Raw genomic sequence first — 24,133 nt, forward strand, 5'->3', positions numbered from 1 at the left:
CCTGTATTTTTCATGTGTTTCAAATAATTTATTATACGATGGAGAATTATATTTGATTTAGGAACACGATGGCGTCTTCTCCTACCAAAAATTATTATTATCTAATACCAAATTAATGATTGATAATTTTAAAGAATCTACCGCATGACCTCCATACATAATAATTTTCACTTATGAAAGCAAGTTAATAATAATGATTTGATGCTGATTGACGTCGAGAATAGAAGAAAACAAGAACGTTGAAATCGAGGAAGAAATAAATGTGAGGCTAAAGGAGGAATCCGAAGATGATGATTTTGATTCTTTTCAATAAGAAATGGAAATTGTGAAGATGGAGGAAGTAATTTATTTTGAATCATCCATGATTTATTTTTCAACAAATATGCATGTATTGATTGATTATGTTGAAGATGCCAGAATGAATTCTATTATACGTTCTCTAGACAGTTTGATGCAGTATATGTTTATCAGCTGAATGTTACAGGTTAGAAAAGTACCAATTTGATTTAATCAAAATTTTATTTCGTGATCATTGATATTTTACGATTGTGGAGATTCATAAAAAAAGTTGTACTGTTGCTGTAGAGATTTTTGCATACATCATAAATGTCTGAGGAAAATAAATTTTATTAAACACTGAACATTCTATATGGCATGAAAGTAGTATTTTCCATTACTAAATTGCATGATTAACCCTTATTCACTGCAAAATAAGTTTCCAAATCTTTTAAATTTCTTTTTCTTGTTTCATAATATTCAGCCATATCTGTTATTATAAAATTTCATTTCCAGCGTTTTCCCGACAAAATTTGGTTTAGAATGATTATAAATTACATCAAATTTAAGTTATTAAATAAATCTGACACTTTATATTCGATATTCCATGAAATATATATTTCTAGGAAAAACAGTAAGAAATAGTACTTTGAAGTAATATAGAACAGTCGATAAAATGAATTACGAGGAAATACTCTGTAGTTTCCTTTCATTACAGTTTTTCAAATAAATTATTCAATATTCTCTTCAAATCAATTCATTATTGTGAACAGGAACCTAAATTCCTAGTTACTTCACATTTTCGAGGGTAATTATGTGCATACCAAGATAATTATAAGCTTTGCTGTAACTGATTGGTTAGTTAATATATTAATTTGGACAAAAAAAAGTTTTGTTTAATGAGATTTTCAGAACATGATTATACACTCACATAAATAATAGACTTATTTCTCTTTTCATAAAACCATTTTAAATCAAAGAAAATGACAATTTCTGCAAAATTCGTTCCCACTTACCTTTACTGAATATTGAATTGCTTTAACAATCTAATGTATGGATTATGCTCTTTTTATTATGTAATTTGCTGTTCTTTTTTGAAGACATCACAATAAAAAAGAATCTCAGACTTGAAAAAGTTTAATCACATTCCTAATTGGTAAGTACATTGTATTTTGAACGATCATATACAGACATTGTACTTCTTTACAAAATTTATACAAAATCCAAAATTATCTATGGTATCCTTTGTAATCTTAGTTAAATCGGGTAAAAACAACGTATTCTTATAAACGGTCAAATCTAATAAACTAGTAAAGAAAATAATTCCGTTAAATAATTAAGCAACAATGAGAACTAAAAAACTATTATAATGGGACAAACTTATTGCAGAAGGATGAATACGGATAGAAACGGAGAATAAATTTTGTATTTCATCTCTGCATGAAAAAAGACAGTTGTCTAGATGAAAAGACTCAAGTTCATAAATGTTCAAAGATTATAAATATCCAACTTATAAAGTGTTCAAAACGGTAAATTTGGATACGCTTGACTGACAAAGAGAAATACGAAGAATAGAAGGCTCTTGACCAAGAAACATTAAGTTATCATAGATTAATGTTTGCAAGTGTGAACTTTCTTGAGAAGCTGAAAGCGAGAAAATTATGAAACTAAAGGATAAAACAATATTAAATTTTATAGAATCTGAAGGAATGTATTAATACATTTTCAGATGTCGATATAATGAGCAAAACTCCTGAAGATTTCATTGATAAATTTTATAAAAGATTTTACCTTATATGTGAAATTAATCAACAAGAATATTAGAAAACCAGAGGAAGAATGCAGTCTGGTGGAAGTCCAATCTCGAAATCAAGCGAAGCGAAGACGGAGCTCCAAGAATGTAATTTTAAGCAACTACGGACTTTGAAGAAAGAATTGCTATAAGACTCAGGCTACAATAGAATAAGAGAATCAGGCTACAATAAAAAGAAAATACTGATTGTAAAATTTTTATGCTTCAAGAAATTTTTAGTTAATGTGGTAAAAAAATAATTTGACATTTTATTTGATGTTATAAAAAATGCGAAAGCAACAAATTGTACTTAAACAGAATCAAAACAAGTAATGGAATTGAAGCGATTATAATCTTTCAAGAAGCGAAATTCTTTATATGATTTATAATAGAGAACCATTTTATGCCCCTGAAACTGAAAACTTTAAGGGCTGTAGTAGCTTCTGTGGGTAAAGATCCCTGAGCACCCGAAGGCAGAAGTCGAACTTCTAGCTCAAACGAAATATTCGCAGCCCCTTTTTCGGGGAGCTCTTTCACACACCTCACAGACAAAGCAACCATGCCCGAACCAGGACGCCCAGATCACGGGGAAAGGGCGCTACCTCTAAGCAAGGACGCCAGCAGACTTGCTACTTGTTAATTAACAATTAGGTCTTCTATGTTTTAATCTTCGGCCGTTTACAATCATAAGCTGGGATTTTGCTCAGAATTTAATCTGATTGATAAGTGATTAATTTACGGCACGTCAAAAGAAAAGTAAATTGAATATTCCGCTCAGGAATTTGTTAGAAATATTTATAAAAAATACACCGAAAATAATGATTAAATTAAACAGCAAATGGTTAAATGTAACCAAAATAATAATAAAAAATAAACAAAGGGGGGAAGACAATTAAAAATCAATCAAAGTGTAAGAGAATATGATTAATTAACGAAATAAATAAGTAAAGAATGTAAACATTTGAACACACAGACATGTGAAAATGAAAAATGATAATGAAACTGTACTTTCGGAGGGAGAAAACTATGCTTGCAAAAGCCCTGGGGTGATACAATAGTAGCATTCAGAAATTAAAATACCGATAACCAATCTATAAATTTAAATAATTGGTAAAACCAAAGAACCAGCCCCTCAGCAATAAAACCTCTACCTATATGTGGAAATTTTATTTCGAATCAAAGTTCATGGTTCTTAGATATGCTATCAATGGTTACCAACTTCCTCCACTCTCCCTTTTCAAGATATATCACGAAATAAATCTTTGACTAAATCCCCATAGTTAACTGTTGGATTGATTACGCCTAATTTTATTGCATAAGAAAGATTATGGCCCCTAAATATGTTATTTTATTGCATAAGAAATCTTATGATCCCTAAAAATGTTATTAATATTCGCCTATCTACCTCCTCTCTCCATTTTCGAGACAGGTAGTAAAATAAAATTTTAACGAAATCCCTAATCTCAACAATGGGACCGATTTTGCATGTAAATCAGAATGTTTTTGGCCATTGTGTAAGTATAGTTTTAAATAATAACTTTTTTTGTTACATACAGTCCATCGGAGTTGATAGATATGACTAATATAATATTACTGATATAGTAAGCGTTTATAGAAGGTGGCTAGCGTTATTTTGCTTCTGAAGAAATTCATACTATCATTGATTTGCTAGAAGGAAACAAATCTGCAGGCATCGATAGTGGTACAAATGTAATTTTCAAATAGCTTTTCTAGGCAAACCGTTATTGATTTTCAAAAGTGATGAACTGCTGCTTTGAAAATAGAATTTTCCCAAATTGTTGAAGTAAATTTATTTCTGAAAAGAAGGTAAATTTAAGTTTTCCGTCATCATACAGGTGCATTTATTTTCTGTTCTGCTCTTTTAAATGTGTGAGGTAAATTAATTACTAAACTACTAATGAATTATTAGGAAAAATAAAAGTTAATTCCAGAGAACTAATATAATTTTTCGAAGAAAGCTATGCGTAATTAAAGCACTTAAAAAAGTAATTGAATCTGTAAAAGTTATGAAACCAAATAATAAAATAATAAATATGCACTGGTTGAATAATAAAATACCCTTAAAGTGCTAAATAAATCGTTATAAAAATGCTATTAAATAAATATAATGTATCCAAAAATCTTTTCAACTTGAAGCTTTCAATTTTCTTGGGAACTTTCAACAAAACTTTATGTCTTTTCAGAGAAAGAATAATGGAATTTTGAAGTATAAGGCTGCAGTCTCAATTATTCATCTTTTAATAGCTAATAAAGTATTAAGTAAACTCTGAAGTCAAAGTCTATTCTTTACAGATGGTGCTAACTACGTAACGTCCTTGTCTTTCGCCCTCCTCGTGTTTTGATTTTACAGCTTTCAAGTCAGCATAATTTTCTAATTAAAAAGAAAGAATCTTTTTTAAAAGAAGGTTTCTTAATTTATTCAGTTGAGCCCTGATTCAGATGTTTGAGTTTTTCAGTATAAAATACCTTTAAAGTTCACCCTCAATTAAGTTTTCACATAATACTTTAATAAGTACAATTAATTGTGATATGTTTCTGTGATTCTACCGTGGATAATTTTATAGTACTCATAACTTCGACTCCGTATTATCATTTTTCCAATATTAGAACTGCTGCGTTATCTGTCTTAGAAACAAGGGCTGAAGACCTCAGGATTTTTTGCCATACAAATACTAAATTTATTATATTTTTGCTCAAAAAAATATTCTTCGAATATCTAAGATAAAGCTCTAATCAAAAAGGATTAAATAAACTTAATAATTTAATTATATAGGCTTGATATTTCATGCAAATCTTCCATGGATGCCTCATCTTAATCCTCCAGCTGCGTATCCCGCGCTTTCCGCGGGTTGGCAATCAGTCTATTTTCTTTTGCATCCCGCGTTTTTCGCAGTTCAGAGAGCTTATTTTTACGATTACCGATTTTTATTATATTTTATTATTATCGGATAACATATCGTATTAGGTTACTTTCATTGAAAAATATTTGAACTTATTTGCAAACATCTCATCTAAATAGTGATTTTAAAGAATTACGCAGCCGAAGTCTTAAATAGTTTAAAACAACTGACAAAGGTGCCAAAAAACTCTAGAAAAACTCTAGAAAGGACGACAATTGGTTTTAAACTAGAGATCATTAAAAAGATTCATTTAAGAATTAGGGAAAAAAATCCATTATTAAAAAGAAATCTAAAAAAAAGAAAAAGTTATTGTAAAAAAGAAATTCTTACTTGTTCAGAGAACAGCTCTTTTGTTGACAACTAAAGCATACAGTGTAATTTTCATGTTTATTTTAAATCGCTTGAGAGATTGCCAAACAATCTTGATAAGATTAAAAAACAGAACAAAATGTTGGATCAACTGGAAAAAAAATGTTAATAAGTTAGAAAAAATTTGTATCTCAATCAACTTTGTGTAAATAAAAGTAGTGAGCCATGGAAAATTACATCAACAACCTTGATAACTATCAATGAAATTTATTATGTTGAAATAAGTATCTTTAAAGATAATTCAAAGATTGTTGAATGAACTTTCTTTGCAATTTTTGTTTTTGAAGATCAAAATTTAAAAGTGCCATGAAACACGAAGATTAAATAATGAAGAAACAATCATTGTCACAAAATAGAAGCAATCAAAGAAACAGTTAATTATTCTAAAAGACGGCATGTACTAAAACCTTATTTCTGATTCAAGATCAAATTTCATGGCAATAGAGTCGTGAAGAATAAAATAGGAATTCTTTTCTGGAAATTAAAGGAATTATAAAATAATTCCCAGTAGCGATATGAAATGCGAAGGCACACGTGGGTTGGTTGGCAAAGGCCCACGTGAGTAACAGAGGAAATGTGAGAAACAATTGCTTAGCTAAGAAATTTATTTTTAATTTTAAAAGACAAAACAAAATAGAAAGTAGAAATGAGATTAAATAGTATACATAAAACATTATAGGATTATTCAAACAAAGGATAGTTAAAATATATAAATAAAAAGATTGACTTAAAAAATGAATGTCGATGTTTTTACTTTAATAAAATTATCATAAATCACTGCGAATTTAAAGTCTAAATGTTTGGATCAAAATCCCCGTTGCTTCTGTGGAAAAGAAAGAACGCACGTGTTTAGATACGACAAACGGAATACATCAAAGAATAGAAACAGCAGCTGCCTAAAAGAAATTTTTCTTGGCGGCCAATCAAGAGAAGGTATAAAATGGATCGTTATAGTTGTAGGAACGGAAAGTGTAAGTTTAAAGGAATACGAAATAGTAGAAAAAATAGAGAATATGACTTATAAAAATATTTCTTCTTACGATACGGTTACTTTTAATCCTTTAAAATAGCTTCTAATTCAATTTTCTTATCATTATATTTTTATTTTTAACATTTTTATTGCATTTTAAATATTTTCTCTATTCACAGTTGCTTCTTATTGGGCACTGCATACGAGTAGGGAAAGTAAATTTATTTCTTTTCCCTTTGAATGCTATGATTCGTTGGCATATAGTGTTACTGTGTAAGAACTATTGACCAAATTTTACATTCTCCTTTTCCTTTTTTGTATTTTTTTTTTTGAATAGTTACATTGTTGTTTAGGATACCTATTCTAATTTTTTATGTTGTTATTTCACGATGCTACTTTCTGCTACATTTTTCAGTTTATTATGAATATTCGCCCCTGTATAATAAATGTAATTGTTTTCGTAATTTCAAAGTTTTATTGTACTCTAATTCGTCTTTTATTCCATTCATGTTTTATCGCCTTCCTTTTATTATTGCAATGATTTTTTACATGCTTTAATTTATTAATTAAAAATGTGTGTGTAGAAGATTGAACACTGATTGCTAACTCTTGATCTTAATTAACTTAATTTCAGCATGCATTATATAAAATAGCGATGTATTTGATTATGCCGGCGTTCTTCTAAATGCCAGAGGCCACAATTGGTATGTCAGGAGTAGTCAAAATGCTAATTCTTATGGACACTATAAAGACAACAATTGCCTATGTTGGCGAAGGGTTAAAGAATATAATGATACTTAATGATGAGTTTAATTATCATTTAATCAGGATCTTAAATTTAATTTGAATGTCGTAAATATTGATCACTGAACTAAGAACATTCATAACCAGGATTTCTTAATTTTAGCAGATATTATCTGAAGTAGCTTATCTTGCATCAAAATGTTCTCCTAAAATGAACTACGTATTTTTTGGGATTGCTTGGGAACGAAATTATTATATAACAAGAGATCATTCAAGTCCCCAGTTTGTACATTATTGGTATCACGTGGTAGTACTTTTCATAAAAATAGATTTCAGTGTTAGAAGAAACTGAAAATAACTAAATGAAAAATTCTACTACTAACTACATTAATAAATGTGTGTTCCAGAAATTGATTTTATTTATTTTTAATAAGGTAACAAGATCTAGTAAAATTCATGTAAGTATAAAAAGCATTCATCTCAAATTTTAGTTTACTTGTATATGAAAAAAAATTTGATTTGTTTTATTTTTAAGCCCTTAAACATAGTGTTAAAGCATGATATTAACTGAGCCTTAGTAAATTGTATTCCTAAAAATTTCAGAATTTTTACTAAATGAAAAGAAAATCCTTATTAATATTTACGACACATTTCTTTGTTACAACTTCAAATTTGTTTCAACTAAAATATTCAAACATATTTTTTTATAAATATATTTCAACATATAAGAATAAAAAACAACAGTAAAAGACAATACTTGCATATTCACCATTTTTATTTTCATTAAATACATTTAAAAGTTTAATAATAGTTTAATTAAAATATTTCTATAAAATACGTTCTACTTGGAGAAAGCTTGTCTAGAAATGCAATCAATCAAACAAATATTAATTTTTTTGAATTATTTTACTTATTTACTATTTTATAATTCAATTATTCTAATATTTTTATTTACTCCGAAATCCAACCTTAAAATTAATTTTTCCTTCATTCTTTTAACTAATTTATATTAATATACATAATTTTCTTTTGCAAATTAAAAATATGGAAATGTATTTTAAGTAGGAAATATCTTTTTTATTTTTAAGGAAATATTTTTTTTTAACTCATCGAATATCGTTTCTCTAATAGAGATGCGTTGGCCAAATAATGCAAAAACATTTTGAAGTAAACAACTCTCTCATTTTAAAGAGTGTAGAAATAGTATTTGTATTGCATGCCAAAGAACGCAAGGAAATTGAATTTCGAACGGTCCGCAAGCCACCAAATCGCTGTATATGCGAGCACTCCAGTAATAACGGATTTCGTGATGTGGTCCTTGTGTCCTGTCCTCCGAGCGCAGATTTTGGACCACCAGATGTTCCGGCCACTATCCATTCGCAGTAAACGGGTGATTCAGACAGTCGATTTACAGCATGTGACGCAATTCGGCCGCTGCGTGACCCCTTCATGTAATGGACATTCTATGGATCACGGACCGATAAATCTATTCATTGGATAGACATTCAAACATCTCCTCTAATGGTTGCCATGACCCTGCACTTTGCAATGAGATCAGATGGCTTTCGTAAATTGCAGCGTTAAGTAAATATAGTTGGAGAAATCTTTGTATTGCTGGCTGATTTAGCAGCTTATTAATTCTATTGATTTAGATAACTCTGTTTAGTTTGCATAAAGTAAAAATAATAATAATAATAAAATAACAAAATAGGTTTTTTTTATTAAATCTTGACTTGAAAATTGGATTGTGAACGCTTATGAAAAAAATGATAAAAACATTTCTATTAAAAACCACAGCTAACATATTAAAAAATAATTTTAAACTTCAGTAAATTTGAATGATTTATGAGAAGTTTTTAGATTAATTAATTAAATAATTACCTGGCATCACAAGAGTAAGAAAACTGCAATTCTGTCATATCCCATGCAATTTTCGATTTCGTCACCAGATGACTTAAATACAGTTAATAATGTTCTTTGCATAATGATCTCAATCACAAATAAAGCTTTAATTTTTTGAAGCAATGCGACTAGAGAAGCTGGACTTATTCGATGTTTTGCTCCAAAAATATCCAAATGTTATCATTTTAAATGTTTTATAATGAAAAACATTTCTTTTATATTTGTTGAACTCAGAAAATTTTGTTCATGATATAAATTAATAATAATTTAATGTGCCTTTAAAAATATAGCAGATGATAAGATTGTCTTCTAAAATTTTATAATATATTTTTATCGATTATATAATTTGAAATTTTAAAAAATGAGAATTCAAGTGATGAGATTGATTCTAGAATATAGTACAATATTTATTTGTAGCATTTTGCAGCATAACGATGGTAATATCGAATGAAAGAAAGAAAGTAAAACTTATTTTTTTAAAAACCTTAATGTGTATATTTATTTTGGAGATTTAATACTCCTTACTTAGAAAAAAATAACTAATCATAACATCAAAATCACCTTTTTTCCAAATATATTTAGCAAATATAAAAATTAAACACTAAAGTTAGTTAAAGTGTAATTGTAATGTTATTCATTCATAAAAATTCGTTATTTAACGTTACTTTACGTTTATGTATATAAACATTAATTCGAAGACCTGTAAATAAAAAAATGAACCAAAGAGTATTAATACTTTAGAAGAAATGTTGAGATCAAACGCTTTATTTCGAATCAATTCTTATTAAAGACATTCTTTATATATGTCTTATTCTAAAGCAATATTAAAATTACATCTTCGTTAAAAATACAGAGAGTGGTTTGTTTACATGACAAATTTAATAAAGTACAAAATTTTCAAGCATGCTTTCATTAACATGCCGAAATGAGAGTGATTATTTCTTTATCAAAAACATAAAAGTTGAAACACTACCATAATTGAGTGTGAAACTCGTAGAAATACTCTTAGTAAACTGCAATTTTAATCATGTTCTTAATGTCTTGCTAATTTTTAACCAATGTTTAAGAATTCTGTTTTTTGCGAAACTCATTTTGGCTTACTCTCCTTATGTAATTTTGTTTCGAACACCACACGCTTTTCTGATTTTCATTCGAATTCCGCATTTTTATGAAATAAATAGTTTTCTGCAGTTCTTTAATAAAAGACAATTTTAATTTTCTTTTATTTTACTAATATTTACTTTTCAGTATGTTTCATTTTTAATTATTGTAAATGTTACGGAATCTCGATAGCTTGATACCTTTTCAAATGGCATTAAAAATTTAAATAAATTAACCTATTAATTAAATCTAATTCTAAAAAAAATTAATGTGATTCTATTTTTATTGGGAACACATAATTAAACCCAATTTTAAAAATCTAGTTCATCAGGAAATTAATGAAAATTTGAGAGTAAAATTTCATCTCTGCAGACATAAAATAAATTCAATTAAAATGGGGTGTGAAGTTTAATATTTTCCTTCTAGAAACTATTATTTAATGTGAAATATAAAATACTATATAATATATTAATGATGCTTACATAAAAGGCTAAATTATATTCCTCTCCGATGATAATTTTTATTTCATTTAATCAAATAGTGCAATTTTGAGCTTATTAAGACAATAATTAAATTATTTTCAAATAAATATGTTTGAAGCTTATCTATAGGGCTACAAAACCCGCATTAAAATAAATATTTTTCTGAGCATTATATTCCTCATATAGAGCAAGAATAATTTGTTGATTATAATGAACATCAACATTGACAGCAAAATTTGCATCTAAGCATTAAAAATTGTAAAAATGCTTTAAGCAACTATTACCTCGAAGGTAACGATCATTTAAACCACCTGCACATTTTCTATTTTCCGCTCTAATAATCAATAAAATTTCTAATGCTAGTACTAACTCACCATATATCTTCATCACTTTGTATTCCAGATTGAATTCTTTTAACTTTTAAGAAGCATTTAATGTGGTATTAAGTGAAATAATCCATGAAAGTAGCACTAAATTAAATACGTCCTAAAGTAAATTCAGCTGCATAGATACGTATCTGAGTAATTCTCTCATTTATTCGCATAAATAGGATATATAAGGCGAAAAAGAGTTATCAAATGTAAATAAGGATTATACAGAACAGCCGTTGAAGGTAAAAGATGGAGAAATCTCTTTTATTTCAGAAGTAGACTGTATTATATGCATATTGAGAGTTATTTCGATCTTGTCTGACGAGAAATTTATTTAAACAAATGCCTCTTGACTTAAAAGCCTAAGGTCTAATTTAAGCTATAAATTAAATTTATAATTATTGAAATTCTTTATTCTTAAAACCTTTATCTGCAATAGATGCGTGTTAATTTTGCATTCAAGGCGTGATTTGTGATAATCTCTTTATTTTGACTTAGAAAGCAACCTAAAACTAAAAATTAGAAATGCTCATTTCTCAAAGATTTTCCTAGTAAAACAACTGGATTATTTCTATCATTTTTATTTCAACTCTTTACCGATAACAATGGACATTTTTGTATTTTATTTTTAACTAATTGTAAAGTTTCTTTTTTGAAAGGAAAAGGGTTTTATTTTTTTATATTAAGGTTTGTAATTGTATGTTAAGATTTTATTTTTTTAATATTCATGGTAAAAAAATACAGTTAATATTAAATTTTTTTGCACCTAAACCTTTAAAAAAATGATTAATTGGAAAAGTTTCCAAAATATATCTAACATATTGTTAATCTTGTAAGAAAAAAAGTAAGATTTGTTAAATTTAACTTTTTTTTTTCTGAATTAAAATAATTTATCCTCTCAGTAGATGCAAGAGTTTGATATGGAAATAATGAACATCAAAAATAATCTTACAATCTTAAAATCTGGACAATTAAGCACTTTGTTGTTACCTTCTTCCTTCCGATATAGTTTAGATTATTAAACATTCTCTAGAAGCATATTTTATAGAAGGAATAATTTATTAAATTTTAGGATTAAAGAATTAAAAATATCTATTATATAAAATCATTCCATAATTACTGTACTGCTGTTATCTAAAATTATGTCGTACAAGTTTGCATTATTTTCATAAGTTGTGTTATTAATAATCTATTATAAATTTAACCAAATGCTCAAAAACTGAAAAGCCATTAAAACCTCGCCCAATGTGGGTATAATGAGATCACAGAAAAAAATGAAAATTTTCAAAAAATAGCGTGGAGAATAATAAGTAATCTGAAATAATTAGACAAAATATTCATCACTTTATTTTTTATAATTAAATGCCATCTTAAAAGTTATTGACAGGAAGTAGTTCAGAAGATATTTTGAAATTTTACGGGTAGAGGAAATAACTGCAAGTCATTGGAATTACTATTTGAATGTCAAACACACGTAAAATATCTGGTAAAATTCATTTGAAATAAGAAAAAACACTGATAATCTCAATTCAAAATTTTCACCTCCTTTAAGAAATTATAGATTAACTAAAAAAGATATTAAAAAAAGATGGAAAATAATTTAAACAAATCCCAAAACATGAATTCTGGAATGTTCTAAAACCGTTTAACCAAATAAAAAGACTTACCAATGCTTTTAAACTAAATCAGACTAAGAAAAAAAAATTAATACCAATTTTTGCTATTTTATTAGATTTAATTTTTAAAAAAAATCGCCTATGTTTAGAATGAGGAAACCTTTACAAGATGCCCAAAATTAAAACGTCAGTATACGCAAATTGCAAAATTTAATCGACTTTGATGTCCTATTTTTCTTTTTAGCTAAAGGAAGCTCAACTATTTGTCAAAGTGACAGCATTATCTCCAGACCCATTATACTAATTGAATTCCTCTCCTGAATAATGCGCCCAACACAAATTCTTAGTAGAACTTGTGCTAAACTTTTCAATATCTCTTCAGTATTATCCATATTTCATCCATCGAAAGCATCAAATCAATTCAAATAACAATATTTCTTCGATCCAAATAAAGTATATTCAAAAAGAATTTGCAGCTTTTAATAGAGATAAAACGTATAGGAAGCTTTCTTTCTCTCATAGCTATGCTTTTCTTTTATTTTTATAATTTAGATAATAATCTATTTGCATTTCATTAAAAGTTAATTTTCAATTTATAAAATGAAAAGGGCAGATATGATCTTGTTTTAATTTAAAGTTAAGTCATAAAAATTAATTAACTGTTCTTCTTACTTAGTCCAGATTTCATTAAGTACTAAGCATACATCTTAGAATTTTTTTCCAGTTTTACATTATTTATTATCTTTTTATATTAGTTATTAGATTTTTTATTGTATAAAATTATGTTTGAAATTTTATGCATATTATTAGCTTTGAGATATTTTCTGGGCTGCTTTTGACTGACAATTGTCTCGCCTCAAGAAATGGAGAATCGCAAATTATAGAACTGGTTCCATAAAGATCCACTATAAGCTATTGTGTCCATAAATTGCCACTTTAGATTATCACATTAAAAAATCCATTGACATCCAATGCCTTTTCACTTGTATGAAGAGGAGGGTTTCAGCTTGGCCTATTCTTTTACTTTTAAAAATTACAGGTTCCTTGCCCAAATAATTATCAAAAGGTTTTATAACTTAATTACGTCGCTCAATTAATTTCCTTTTTGCTGCTTTAATAATTTAAATATTCCCTTCTACTGCTATTTATAATCCGTTCCATTCTTTATAATAGATTCAAAGCATTCGAATTCATTAATATCAACTGAATTATCCTTGTTTCAATATGCTTATAAGTATGTTACAAACATAGCGAATTGTTTCATTTTATATTCTCTTCTACTAACTTAATTCTTGGAGGATGAATTCACACATATATATCGAAAGAAAATAAGATAGTTATTTATGACAAAAGATTTTAGATATTATAAATTATTAACCGAAAATTATTTAGAATTCTTAATACGAATTCTAAGTATCGTATAACAAATTTTAATACCATTTCATTTCGTCTATTGCCTTGTACTGTAGTTTCGGATAGCAACTATTTAATCATACTTATGAATACCTTCCCATTTTTATATGAATTCCTTCCCTTAACTGAAGGAAATAATCAGAGATCGGAACGTTTCCCTCCTTCACTGTTTATATTTACCTTGAGTGAGTGTGAGAATCCAGCAGAATCCTTTAAAAAATATTTTTTTTTCTTCTGAATAAGGAACGGGTTTTTTTTTCAAGCAAGAAGCTTTTTTTATTCTTTTTTGTACTGCAAGGTATAAGCACATTTTGATCTCCAAAATAACTATTTTTCCCTGCATGTATAGTTTCGAAAATTCAACAGCTATCCTGAGACGAAAAATAAATTTCTAATTTCTTTTTAGCTTCTAGTAATTTTATTCAATTTAAACTAGTTTTATTATATAATATTTTTGGTCTTACAGAAAGCAAATTTTCTCGATAACTTTCCTCTTTTGAGGTTGTGTAATAAAAAATAAGACTCCTTTTACACGATTCAACAGCCATATGTTCGGCATGAAATATTTGTAAAGTTAAATCAATACATTTTTATTGTTTTCTTGATTATTTTTACCTGCTGTTTAATATTGCTTTAAGACATACATTTCAAATTCAAACATAACTGGCGACCACAAGTTAGTGAGAAAGTTTAAATAGTTATTACTTTGAGAATATATAAGATTTTAAAAAATCGCAAAATTATTTTAAAATTTTGATGTATCTAGATTTCTTTGTTTTTAGAACATTGGTTTTAAAATTTTCCATTTAAAAAATTCTTACTGACGAATAACTTCACTCGAAGAGAAAGTAAATTGGACCCTTGAGTGGCTGAATTATTCTTTGTTACTGTTACTGTCCTTAGAGAGTTCAGCTTATCAAATGGATGAAAAAGCGTTAATAAAAAGTATAAGTCTGTACTTTTTCTGCTATTTAAGCAATAGCACAACTGAAATTTAGAATTTATGAATAATGTATTATCTATAACTCTAAACGCAAAATTCCTAAAGAGAACAAATAGCCAGATGAAATATATGTAATCCACCAGAAAGCATTCTTATAATCACTAACACTAACAATCATTTTGAAATATGTTATAACTTTATGAATACTGTGCATTTTTAGATCATTCCAAACTTTTCATTTTCTATGCTTATTTATTACTGAAGATCCTTCAAATCAATGTTGCTTCTACGACTTTAATTCGCAAGTCTCAAGAGATGTTAATACCTGAATTCTGCTGAAAACACAAGATAGGACTGCCTGGGGTAAAAGGTGAACTTCATCGTTAAGTCTTTCATGTTACAGCGATACACGAAAATGCATTTGTCGGTCGCGAATGATTGGAAAATGAACAGCAATGGAAATTAATGTTCCATGACTAAATACTCTATTCCTTGGCTGAGCAGTGAGTCGATATTTATATTTTTGGGGATCATAGTCTAAATTCCGTTTTTAATCTTATTCACTGTCATTTCAGTGGTATCGTTCTATTCTCAATTAATATCTGATCTTATCATTTAAACTGATAAAAAAATTAGGTTTACGAAATTTAAACAGAATGTATCACAGATTATATATTTTTCAAAGCAGGAATAGAAGTGAACAAAACACTATTAAATTTATAGATTTTTCTTCTTAAAGGTATTGAAAGGAATAGGATAAATGTATAGAAATTGTATTAAAGAATAGAGATAAACATTCATTGCTGTTTATCGTCAATTTTTTCTATATTATTTATTTCTATATACTATTTATTTTCTATATACTTTATTTAGAAAGGTTATTACTAAAGTTAACATTAACTCTTCGAATTTGACACAAGAATGTAATGAAGTTCTTATAGATGTTCAGAAAATATATGAAGTATATATAATTCACATGAAATAAAGTGAACTTCAAAGTACAATCATTAAAATATAACATCAACTGAGAGGTATATTAGAAATACAGAATTAATAACCCTAAAGTTAAAACACAGGTCTTAAATATGTATTGATTTCGAGTTGCATCTCATCTTACCATGTATTTATAGCAGAATGTAAAAATTATCGTCAGCACACTCACATACACACGATCAATGTAAAGAAGGAACATGCATATAATATCTTCTGTCTTTACAGTTAAACACATAAAGAATATATCACAGATGAATTCATCTTGGTTGTTCTGTTTCTTTTTTCTTTAATTATTTGAAGGGTTGTTGTTCAATACATTAAATTTATTCAGAGTGAAAAGTTCAGGTAATTTAATAAATTTCTCAAACCTATCTCAAGGTTCTTAACACTTACACAGAAAATTATAATAAATGTTAATTAATAATACTATTTAAAAAAATGCGTGGAAAGTTTTCCTGTATCGACAATGAGTAAGATAAAAATATAAGAGAATCCATAGTGTTAAAAAATTGTGTATAGAACCATCTTTTATATTCTGTTTTTGATGACTGAAGTGCATTTTGTTGATATACAAAACTTCATATGCTTGCTTTAGCGTTTGAAATTCAGTTAATTTTACAACTTTCTCGAAAATTAAATTCAGTATTGAAAAAAAGTTATTTAAAATAGCACAGTCATCAAAATTCAAAGAAAATCATTTCCAAAACATTTTTGAATAAATTTTCTTGAAAAAGTTTCAATTATGGCATGCAAAAATGCATGCATAGATTCTTGGGATGTAATTTGATTTCGGAGTAGTAGAGGTAGTAAATTCCAGGACATTATTTTATGTAAGAGCAAGCGAATTCCCTGTTACAATTTTAATTGAAATTTCATATAATATACCACGCAAAATTTATACAATAAAATAATAAGTAATTCATGTATTAAAAGTAAATAAGACATTGAAACTGATTTCTTCAAAATTAATTCGATAAAGAAAAATTTTGTATCTCTAAAAAGTATAATTCCTTAAATGCAATTAAAAAAAAAACACCTCGCTAAACATACATTTTACCTGCTTGCAGATACAAACTTACAAATAAAAAACTAAAAGTTTTGAAGCAGGTTTGATGAACTATATTCTTTAGGAATTGCAAATTATTCCGAACTTCTAGGAATGTTGGGGCAAAATGTGAAATATCAGTTTTAGTTTCATATTTTAAGTACTTTTTCAAAGGTTTATGTACAGCATTAAGCATTGTGCGATACTACAAATGCTTTTTTAGAAAAAGTATGAAATAGGATTTTATTGAAAAGAAATAATTGAGAATACAAGGTCAATATAATAAAATATAAATGTTTTTTTTTAATTGAAGAAAGAAATATATCGAAAATGTATCGAATTAGAATGATTTGATCTGTAAGGTCTTAACTGTATTTATATAAAAATGTATCAGACTGATGTAATGAGATTTACAAGCACACCTTACTCTACCGGATTGCTCATCAGATTTGGGTAGGCAACCGTCCGGTATTGTGATTGATTTTGGTTGGCATAGTAACGCTGGGGGCTGAGTTACCTCCTGCTGATGACGGGATGTGTCTTCAATGAAACCGTGGCTGTCTATAGCCATTAGGACTCAACTGTAGTTTCATGCTTAGTTGCTGTCGTGACGTCCTGATCATTCATCAAATACTGGATGCTTTTAGACGAAGGTGGTGCAGCTTATTTAGAATTGCAAGTGCATTTTTCGCATCTCCAAACAACAATGGCAAGGAATATAAAATAATAAAGCAAATTAAGAACTTTATATTTCACTTGCATAAAAGGTTTCCGTTTCATATATTGCCATTAACATATGCACTGTCTTATATTTTATGTGAATTATTTTTCTGCAGCCTAGTTAATAGCCAAAGCCTAGTTATAATCCATTGTCTAATAAAAAAAAAATATTTAAAAATCAGTAAACAAATTCATGACATTTTATCATTTAAAATTTCGAATAATAGAGTTTGCAATAATTTAATTTATACTTCTGTTATTTTATGTATTTCATTCAATTGTATTAATGGTGTCTATACCTCTTTTAACCATGTTTATTTTAGTCCTAAATTACCGAAACAGCTTCTAGGAAGAAGAAAACTATCAAATATTAAGAAATGGATTCGTCACATTTATCATTAGTAAAATCCTTCAAAATAACAGAATTGACATGTACCTAATCATGATAATATACATCAACATACATTCAGTTAATAATTTCAATAATAATCTAGATAATTTGTCTATGTAACATTATTTCGCTGAATAATCTATTTGTATCAAAAGTTGTGCTACATATGGGGGAATTTCTATCTCAGAGAAAACATTTCCCATTTTCACGATGGAACGGGAGTTTCGAAATCAACCAATATTTCACCACTTCAATTCATTTTCATTTTAATTTGATTCGAACATTTGGTAAGGTATGATGATTGAAACCATCATTGAGATAGAGGTTTGAAGATATATATCTCAAACAGTTGATAAGTTTGGTTCATATTAGAGACTTTTTCTTTAATATATTTTCTGATAACCAAAACTTAGTTTATTTATTAATCTATTTGTTTTCTTAACACATTGCTTCGGTCTGCAATTGAAAAAAAAATTAATTTTTCATTAAATTAACATCTATTAAGGCGATTTTTATTTGGAGTAGTTTTGAATGGCATTTTTTTTTTCTTCTTATAACTACAGAAACTTTTAATAAGATAAAAAAAAAATCAGATGTATAATTTTGACTTAAAAGAGGATTACAAGATGTTTTATTGCCTGCAGCATTTAAATTTCTCAAGAAAGCAAGTGGAATTTTTTACAATCCGTTGTTATTTGATAACGCCGAAGATTCTGAGGTACGGAATAATTATAATAAAGTTTTAATTATTAATACAATTTGCTTTTATACGTACAAATTTTTCATAAAATTTAGCACAAATTAAGTTGGAATTTCTTTTATATTGTAGCCCAAAGCTAATTCCTTTAATTATAAGCTTAAAGGGCAGATAATTGTTCATACTATTCAAAGACTAAATGAATTTGATTCTACAAACAACATTCATTTAACTAAAATATATCGAACTAATTTCAAGAAGGTCTCTCATTAAATAGTTTTTATCATAAGAGGATTTTTAGATACATCTATCTTAAAAGATGTATAGGACACCATCTGATTTAGGGATTTTTCCTCATTTCACTAATTAATAAAAGAAATATATTTGAATTAAGTCACCATACAACTCTTTGGATGATTAAATTTGTATTCTTTGTAAACTTATCATTTAAACTGATAAAAAGCATTCAAATAATATTGATCCAACAATTTAGTGAAAATATTGGATATTAAAGCATATTTTACTGTCTATTGAGTAAATTTATACAATGAGATGCGTTTTTGAAGTTCAAACAGAATTATTAGTTATCTGTCTTGAGAATGATTCATTATAAAACTGATTCATTAATTATTCATTATATTATTTTAGCGACACAATTTTTTTGAATGCCCGAGTTTTTTTCCAAAAATTTAAATCTTGCTTTGTTGCCACAGAATATCTTTGCTTCCATTGAATAAATAAGAAATAAATTATCAGTTTCATGATTAAAATTTTTGGAAATATTATGCTTTTAATTCTATTGTGCTTCAATTCTTAATTGTCTATATTTTAAGAATGCTGCAATAATTATAATATTTCGATGTCATTTAATCGTAGTTACAGATGTTTAGGAAGATATTTCTTTTCGACTTCTCAAGGTGAATTTTCCTTTCATTTCCTACTATTGCTGATTTTTAATAAAAAGGGATTTTCACCTATCGTTATTTTCAAAAACTACTAGAATATTCCAACGAATCAAATAGTGATTAAGAATGAATAAATCAGCCTATTTATACAACATGGTTAAATCGATATTGTCTACGAATCTCAAAGTTTGGAATCAGAATATAGTATTCGAATAAGATAATTTTCTTTGCATTCACATATTTTCGGCTTGTGTAAAGTATAAACAAAATTCGTAAATCAATCTCCAAGTACTGTCTTTTATTATTTAACAGCTCAATTCCAAAAGCAATGAATACTACAGTAGTAGAAAAAAATATTATTTTTATCTTCTAAATATTTCTTATTACATGTTTAAAGAGTTAGTAAGTAAAATTAATGTTTCGAACAAGGTAGGAGATGTATGCATGTATATATTTGTTTTTATTTTTCGGAGATGTGGGCATGTATATGATATGTTTATATTTTTCGAAATGGTTTCATGAAGAATAATTTACAAATCTGTAATGAAATGTTTTCAAGCTGTCCATTACTCATCTTTAAAATCCGTTTAGAGTACAAATAAGAGAAATCTCGGGGTTAAGAAAAAATCTGAAAACTATAAATAATGACTTAAGTACAGTACTGATGGTACCAGGTAATCTTGAAACTCTGAAGGCCATGATATCAAAAAATTGTCAGTTTTTTACCAACTATTTGAGAGTTTGTAGATAAAGAAGAAGGACAGTAATTGACCACTTTGTGGCCAATTACCTTGAAGAGAATGTCAATTTGGCAAATCAGTCAATGCAAGGATGGACAATGCTAAAGATAGCAGTCGGCCACAACAAATCCTATCGATACTGCTAAGTTCAGTGGTGGCGGGGTGGTCGGCTGTAAAGAAGAAGAGTACAAATAAGATCATGACTGGTCTTCGGTTCTGCATTTAATTTTGGTCCTGGAGAAAGGATATTTTAAAAGAAAAGTTGCTTATTTCTTAATTTTCTCTATAATTATTATAACTATTTAGTGATGGTAATTTACAGCATCGAATAACAGCACCGTATTTTCAGGAGGCAGCAAACTTTCTTCTATGATGCGTGATATGTATTTTTACACATGGACGCTAACTTGCCCTTTGTTTTTTTAATTAATTTTCAAAATGCATAGAAATTCATCAGGAAAGCCAAAATACCACATTTCACTTTTTTAAACCTTCCAGGAGAAAGGGGAGTTTTCATGTTTGTAATTGCAATGTGCAAAACGATTGATTTGTTTTTTGTTGAATTTGTGATGGATAGTGCAGAGACAAGATTTGATGAAGTGAAAAGACATTTTAATGGAAATTTTAAAAATAAGCTTTCGTGGAAAATATTTATTTTCCTTCGAAACTTGACATTTGACTTTTTATGAATCGACTTGATTTGATGATCATATTTCAATAGAATTTCATTTCATAAATTAAATCAATGTGGATATGCATATATACTAATACAATCAATTGATTCATTTTTGTTAACAAAGTATCTTTATAAAATTAATCAACAATAATTATTTCCGCCTTATCACAATTAATGCAGAAAAAAATCCATTTGTAAATGTTATCTTCCATTCTTTCTAAATACTTGCCCATCAAGAAATATCTCTAGAAAAGTTTCATCTTTGGAATTTCAAAAACCATGCGTCGGCTGGCGATAAATAAGAAATTTTATAGGCCTCGTTAATCATGATTTTGTATCATGAAATAAAAATTCATATTAAATCAATTTAAATACTTAAAGAAAAACTTTAATTAAATTTAACATTCTTATAATTTCGTATGGTATAAATAAATTAATAACATTTTTTTTAATTTCTGGATGATCCTAGGAAGAAAGCCCCGTAAAACATCACTGATCCGCCCTCTAATCTTAAATAGCAAGATTTCCATGCTCCCTCATCTGAGGGAAGTCTACCCAGATCCTTGAAGGAAGCTGTTAAGTTGTTGTTTCGGTGAATGAATTTGAGCAGTCATTTGCCATTTTCTCTTAACTGCTTTGCACATATTTCATTGGTTCCGCGTCTATCAAAAACCTATTGCTCTTCTCATGAAATGACATCTTTGGGTGAACAGTGTGTTATGTGGTTAAAATTAAGGAAAAATTTCGTTGCATTTGAGAAGCCCTATCTCAATATAATACTCTCTAAAATTCCTTTTACTTATAAAAGTAAAATAATGAAGGTTTCGTGAAATACTATTTGCCTTTAACTTATCTCCAATACTAATCGTCATTTTTTTTATGCAGAAAATTGGCTTGCTTCATTAATAGAGAACGCTTGTTCTTCGCAAAACAGAAAAATATAATTTCAATCAAACTTGAAATTTATACAAAAATGGTTTAACATTTCTGAGCAAGCATTTAAAATAATGTTAAAAAAAGTTAATACAAATCTCCACGTATGGCCACATTCAACTTCAAAAAATTAACTGATGAAGAAAAATTGCGAACTGTTTAGGTCATCATATATACTGAATGAAATTATGGCAAAACAAATGACCTTAAAAGGAAATTTATTGCGCGAAGTTTCCAAATTTATTATTCGCTAAAATGCAAAATTTTGATTTCATTATTTCTTAGTTATGATACCTAATTCGATTTTCCCCAACTCTGATCTCAGATGCAGGAGGTACAACGAGTACAAGAGATCAGGTTTATCAAAAGTTAATTTTATATTCGACAAAAAATGACACTCAAAATATGATTGCCAAACCTAATTAAAATTAGGAATGCAATTGATATTTAGCCTTTTTCAACATTCACGTCAATAAAATAATATTAAACTTCTTTAACTATAACGAATCCATTTCATTTATTATTAACTGCTTTTAAATGGTTAATGAAACATGTAATATTAAAAATGGGACATATTTTGCAAATAATTCTAAGTAATTTGTTGATATATGAAGTGCATAAAATAACGAAATTTCTTTTAGTATTCGTTATTAAATTTCTTTAAAATTATGCAATTCAAAATAACTTGTTACACAATTTAGATAATGATTAAAAAAGGGAAATTCTATTTGGAAATTTCATTATAATTCCAAGAACGGCTACAGAATGTTAGATATCAAAATAAGTTTTAGAAAAGCGCAATCACATAAATCCTGAAAACGGAAATATAAGAATAAATTTTAGAATTCTAAGCTTTACTCTTTAATAAAGAAAATTACGAAGGATTTAGACTTTCATATGTTGTTTACATTACGTTAGAATAGATTATTTCAAGATGCTCGACACATTTTCAAGGTTTCAAAAAAATTAGATAAATTGCATTTTTTTTTCAAAATATCTGTTTCAGTTCCTTTTAAATGTAAAAAGAGATCGTAAAAAGTTCAGATTTTCTACTTTTATTGATTACGTACTAGAAAGAAAAATTGTTGTTCCCTAAACAAACAAATCCTGATATTATTGAAAGTCCTTTCAGATCAAAGGAAGATTTGTCGCTACGGAAGTACTTGAATTGCTTTGTCTGTTATATACGTAATTAGCGCTTAAGAACTAATTGTATCTTTTTAAAGTGATGAAACATATAATAGTAAGACTGGCACTGTTATAAAAATATAATTACGCTTAATTAAATCAAAAGATTTTTGATTATAATATTTAAAAATATTCATTTGACAATTTTAAAGATAAAAGTCCACAAGTAAGTAAATTCATTTAAAATGGAAATAATTTCGGTGTGCCTGAAAGTAAATAATCGGTCATTAAATATTTGATGTAACGCTTAACTGAACAAACTATTGAGAAATATATACAGATTTTTCATATAATTCCAGTTTAATAATTTTTTTCATTTTAGTGTTGAAACGTCAAAATTTTAATTCATAGTTTAAGTTCCTTCTACTATATTAATTATAATTAATGTGATTTTATTAAATTTATATGTATCAAACTTTAAAATAATTTTTACCTAAATCTAATGTAAGATTTTGGAATTTTTTACTTTTGAAATGTGTGGTAATATATTGCTTTGAAGTAACTTCGAATGAAACCTCAAAATTTATTTTATCAATTCATTTTTAAACTTTATACCGATCAAACTTTTATCAAACAGTTTTGAAAGAAAAATAATTAAGTTTTCAAAAATGCATGTCAAACAAATTTCATTTCATAGAAATTTCAAAATACATTTCATGAATAATTCAATATTATTTCGAACAAAGTTCAAGTTTACAGTTTTAATTTCTATGATTCCATTAATATGTATGATATAAATGAGCAAAATGTAAAACATAATATCTTTTTTTAATTTCAAGCGATAAGTCAGCACTCTAACAATACGAGTATCGAGTGAAAAGGACTACCTATTTAGCGATCACCCAATTCTTCTTCTCACAAAACGTATAATTTTAGTGTATGGTCACTTTATTTCTTAAAAAAATCGCAAAATTGCTTCTAGGGAAATTAAATTAAAAAATAATT

Source organism: Argiope bruennichi, chromosome X1 (genome assembly GCF_947563725.1).
Source record: "Argiope bruennichi chromosome X1, qqArgBrue1.1, whole genome shotgun sequence".
NCBI lineage: Eukaryota > Metazoa > Arthropoda > Arachnida > Araneae > Araneidae > Argiope > Argiope bruennichi.